The sequence below is a fragment of the Mus musculus genome, chromosome Y, assembly GCF_000001635.26.
Source record: "Mus musculus strain C57BL/6J chromosome Y, GRCm38.p6 C57BL/6J".
NCBI lineage: Eukaryota > Metazoa > Chordata > Mammalia > Rodentia > Muridae > Mus > Mus musculus.
The window spans coordinates 77,345,063-77,351,062 of record NC_000087.7 but is presented as its reverse complement, the minus strand read 5'-3'; positions in this window follow the sequence as shown (position 1 = coordinate 77,351,062).

The window sequence follows — 6,000 nt, the reverse complement described above, 5'->3', positions numbered from 1 at the left end:
GCTTCCTGGATTTCTTTTGAGTTGTTTATCTCTCTGCTTAAGGAGCTTCCTGTAGGGTGGAAGGTTTCAATCCTCTGAGGATACTATTATACAAATGTATATTAAGGGCTTTTGGAGTTATAGTAGTAATAAATTCAATGTTTCTTGTATTGTACAGTTAATAATTTTATGTCACAAAATAATATTATACTAATAATTATTTAAACTGTGTCTTATACTGCTAATATGGTTTCACATATACATGGGAGTTTGGTAGCCTCAGGACTCTGTCCAGGTAGCTGGATCATGTTAATCAATTTTACACTCAGATTGCCATTCATTTTATTTTTAGTTGCCAATTTCAAGGGCACACCATTTACTTTGCGACTACCAGTACTTTAGATTTTTTTTTTTATTTTCATGACAGGGTTTCTGTGTATACCCCCAGCTGTCCTGAAACACACTTTGCACAGCAGCCTGGCCTCGAACTCAAAAATCTGCCTGCCTCTGCCTCCAAAGTGCTGGGATTAAAGTCGAGTGCCACCACCACCTGGCTAGTACTTTAGATTTCTAAATGGTCCCCTCTGGTAAGTTGGAACAGGAAGAAAATTGTACAGCTAGTCCCCAAAACACACAATCCTGATTAGGTGAGAAAAAGTATAATCGAGGCTGTGTACCCAACATATCCAGTATAGCCCACAAAGGGCATGGTACCTGATACCTGCATTGACATTTTTTTTCGGTCCTGTCAGAGATTAGAGAAACTAGACAAGGAATAGATGTTTTGTTCAAAGTGGTTTGGGAATCCACACCATTGAATTTCCCAAGTGACTGCTAAAGAATGTTTGGCCCAGGCATGTGGGGCTTCCAGCTGAAGTTTAAATCACCCTTCCATTAGGTAAGTCAGTTTTCCCCAACAACTTAAGTATTAGTTCAATTTTGGTTTTGGTTTTGTCCAGGATCTCATTATGTAGGTCAGAGTAATCTGGAACACACTGTGTAAACCAGGCTAGCCTCAAAATCACAGAGGATTCTGACTCTGGAGTGCTTAGGTTTAAACACATGTGCTATTACCACTCCTAGTCCCAATAATTGAAGTTTTAGTGAGTCAAGATTTGTAGCAGGACCGGGGAACCTTGTCTCATACAAAGGATTACAGGAATCCAGTTCTTTTTTTTTTTTTTTTTTATCTATCCAGGCCATAGTTCTTCCATGTTAGTTTTTTCACACGCATGGCCAAAATACACCCTTAGCTACTGGACTCTAGTGTCTACCAGGATGCCGCACATGCACACTGTAGTGAAGTCTGCTTGGCAGTCCAAGAGCCCTGGAAGCACTCATGAGTCAAAGAGTTTCAAAATGAACTCAACTCCTGGAGCTTTGGCATTCTCATAACCCACATATTCATACCCTATCCCCTTGTTAGTCTGGTGTACAGATCCATGTGCTCTCTTTTAGTAATATCTTATTATAAGTGCCTTTTAAGATTGATTTCTGACATAGCTAAGCCTTTGCCAGTGTTCCAATGTCCTAGAAAGTCCTTGAGCTGACCATGGGTTTGGAATTCAATGTTGCCTATTCAGTGACATTCAGAATTGCCTTTGGTATTAAACTATCACTTAGAATAAAAGCCAAATCACTCCCACATACAGGAATTTACAATGGTTTAGGCAGTAGATCTGGCTGTGGTTTTAGGGTAATGAGATGGTTAGCTAGAGCCAAACTCCCTAATTAGAAATATGACTTGGGTGTGAAAGCCATTGCCCTAGGAGTGTAAGACCTCACACCTGGCTTCTAAGACTTTAGGTGACCTTAGATAGGGCTGACTTTGTCTCAGTTGTTTTATTGACCAGTTCCTGCCTGTCTTTGTGTTTACATTCCTCTGTTTTGTGTAAGAGCCATTAAGCACCCAGTAACCTCATTTGTACTTTGCCAATGTGTCACCTAACTTCCCTATTTTCTTGTGTATAAAAAGTTTGATGCTCAATTTGACAAATGACATTCAGATAGTACACAATCTCACGTGTTCATCTTTCTGTCATTCGCAGACTCTTTGCCCATCTCGGACTAGTGACTCTTTCCATGCAGAAAGAGGGACCCAGAGGGTCTGTGGCAACAGGACCAAAAACAGATTTCTTGCTATGGGAGCAATGAGAAATGGGCTAATTTTTATTTCCTCATGAAAAGAATGGAAGATCTGGATGTCACTTAATGCATGATAGAAACTCTCTTGACATTTAACACAGACCCTGTGATCGTGCCCTTTCCAATCTGCCAGCCAGTATTCTGTCAGGGGTTTCTTAAGTTAGTGATATTGAAATTAGAATGTTTCCAGGTCCCTAGTTGACAGTCTGATGCAGAAGGCTCCTTTTGAAGGAGCACCATTTTTGCACTTGTAGTGCCAGGTTGTTCATAAGATGTGCTTCCAGTAGGAAATGTAAAAATGGGCTTTAGTGGTACATCTGGCCAGAGTTGAAGGATGTTCACATATATAGTTATCATTTAGCCTGTATGCCCACTCTGAGTGCTACCACTGACTCAATGAAGTTGATCAGCCATAATCTAGGTTTGCAGAGACATATAAAATTATTGACACTGGTTGTCCTAGGTTAGAGAATAGTAACTTTTGGATCATTTGTCCCTGTCCTAAGGGATGGCTCTGGTCGTCTTGTCATTCCACTGTTGGGGAAAACTGCATATCAAAAAATAATGTCTCCCATGTTGGTAGATGGAGTATGTGATTTTTTTTATACTTGAAAAGTGGATGTGACAAATGAAGCTGGGTCCAAGTAAATCCTTATCCCAAATGAGTCAGACAAATACAGTAGATAACAGAATTAGCAGGCTGGGCCCACAAAGCAGGGGAAGATCAGTCCAAGCAAGTAGTTAAAAAAAAAATCTGTTCATGCTGTAGGCAGCCAGCACCTAAAAGATGGTGCTGGTCTCCAGTACACCATCGCAGTAAACAACACCACTGAGCAGGTGCTAGACCAAATCTGGCACCAACCCCTCCTGAGTGGGTGCATGCAAATTAACATGTCTGCAGACTGACCAACCCTAGCAGGACGCATAGCCCTCCCCAGTGCTGGGGTGTATTTAAGCAGTCCTCCCTGGGTTCCTGGGGTTCCTGTAGCATTGAGGCATTCCTGCTCTTAAGCTGTTGAAAAGAATTCAACTGTGTTGAATTCTCTTTACCAGGAAGAGGTAGGCGAAACATCACCCCAGCAATTGTGTTCCTCTTTTCTTGCCTTTGGGAGGGCCTCAGTAAACCTAGCACTTTCTGAGCTTCCTAAAACTTGGAAGTTTTATTTGCTTCTGAGTTGTAGGATCCTCCATCCTCCTTATAGGAAAAAATGTATGAGAATTTTGCTTCCTATAAAAACCCAGCAATGTTATATGTGTAGTTTTTTTTTATTTTGTTTTGTTTTAATCTCATGTCTGTCCCCAGCTGCAGATAGTTTTTGTTTGAAATTCTAGTGATTCTTGAGAGTGAATAAAAGAAAGAGCTCCTGAGAGGACCTAGGGCAGATGCTGCTCCTGCTGCACCTGCTTTTGTTATCACAGGATTAAATGAGCAATGCTCTTGTCAATGGAGCAAGTTTGTGGATTTATTTGTGTCAAAGGGCACTGATGGACATACATTGTTGCAAGGAGAAAAACAAGTGCATAATTTAGCATTCTTAGTGATTAGGTAAGGTTAGGTTATCTGAATTTATCTGAAGGCCAAGCCAAATGAAATGTTGTTTTGATTCCTTTTTGGGAATACAAAAATCAATGTCTCAAACTAATATTTATAGATTTTGTCAGTTGCTTTTAATGTGTTAGTGTTATGAAATATTACATGGCAAGGGAATACATTTGCTGGACCCATGCATGTTGTGAACTTCAGAAATTACACCACGGAACAGACCTGGTATAAAGGGAATGATTGGGAGAGGGTAGAGGAGTGAGGAAATGGGGGAGGTATAGAGGCATAGAGGCAGAAACAAAACCATTAGGTCAGAAAAAATGTGGGGTAAAGAACAGATAGAGGGGTAGCTGAAAACAAAGAGAGAGACAGAGCTATAGAAACAAGAACAATGGGAACAGAGAGGTTGGGCCTAGAACAGAGAGAGGGGGCTAATCAGTCCTTTTATCCTGCCTTGAAGTTAGCAGTTTAGTTTCTTTCAAGAAAGAAATATACTTTCTATGAATTTTGTAAGTTAACAGGAAATATTTTCATCTCTGAGAGCAATGTTAATTTTAAAGTGTTTATAGGAAATTTTTGTGGGACTACTTTCTTAAGAACAATATAAGCCAGGTATGTTGTCACATACCTGTAATAATACCTACATGGAATGCTGAGATCACCTGGAACCTAAACATTCTAGAACTTCTTGGACAATACACAACATACTATGTGCCTATTTCAAAAATGAAATGAAGTGAAATAAAATCAACCCAATGTACCTTCTTTATTTGTATCTCTTACCTTTGGAAACTAATTAGATAATGAATCAAAAAATAAATAAATTTCAATTATCTGTATGAATGAAAACAATTTTAAATGTTAAGAAGGTTAAAAAAATCACTACAGTGATGGGGAGGAAAGAGCCTGGGTGGGAAATGGGACAAGAAGGTGAACATGATCAGGTATTATGTGTGTGGGGAACATAACTGAAGTGCTGAGGAAAAGCAAAAAGAATGGAAACAGGCAACTTTTTGAGGTAGGAGGTGAGAAAACCCTCGGTTATATCAGAGACCTGGGAGGTGAGAGACCCTAAGGACTCAAAGGGAGGGACCTTAGAAGAAATGCCCTACAGTGGGGAGAGGGAACTTGTAGAGTCCTCCTCCAGTGGAGGGACAGGACATCAAGTGGAAAGATTGAGTTACCATCCCACAGTAAAAAGCTCTAACCCAGAATTGTTCCTGTCTGAAAGAACTGCAAGGAAAAAACATGGAGAAAAGCCTAAAGAAAAGGAGATTCAGTGACAAGACCAAATTGTGATAAAGCTCAAGGAGAGGCATCAAGGCCTGACACTATTACTGATGCTATTCTGTGCTCACAAAAAATGGGCTTATCATGACTGCTCTCTGAAAGACCAAACCAGCAGGTGAAAGAGTCAGATGCTCAAATTTATATGCAACAAATAGACAGAAGCTGGGAACCCCTGTGGATGAATTGGGGAAAAGCTGGAAGAAGCTGAGGAAGAGGTCTACCCGGTAGGAGGACCAACAATCTCAAATAACCTGGACCTCCCAGGATGTCTCAGACACTGAGCCAGCAACCAGGCTTCATACACCAGATGATATAAAGCCACCAACACATATACAGAAAAGGACTGCCAGGTCTGGACTCAGTCAGATGAGGTCCATCTAATCCTCAAGGGACTTCAGGCCCCAGGGAGCAGGGAGGTCTGGTGGAGAGGGGACAGGATGGTGGTGTCATACTCTTGGAGATGGGGATTGTGGGCTTGGGGCCCTGGGAGCATGGGGGCATATAGGCAGGAGATATGGGGTGTGGAACAGTAAGAGGGGGAACTAGGAGAAGAATAAAATCTCGACTTTAAAAAAAGTATAAGAATAAATTTTAAATAATTCAACTATATTAGTGTGTGGAATTTCAGTCCACGGGACTATATACCATTCACATATTCATTTAGATTTCCTTTGGAAGTTAATATAAAGATGCACTTATACTTAAACAAGAAAATGATTAAAGATATTTAAAAATAAAGAAGTTCTATTTTAACTCTAAAGGTATAACTGCTAGTTAACTTTGTAATCACATCACTGGGATTAACTTCCTTCTCAGAATCATCAGAATAACAAGGATTAAAGAAACTTTAAAACTCTGTTTCATAGGAAACAAAAAAGTTAGAGATTTTTTTATTTGTTTTATATATATACCAGCAAGTGAAAATTTTTCATGCTTCATTTTTCTGAAGATGGGAAAGTAGAAGAGAACTTCAGATTATTCTCCATGATGGCTCTTTCAAACATAGACATTTTTTTTTCTCAGTTCACCATCTACACCAAAAA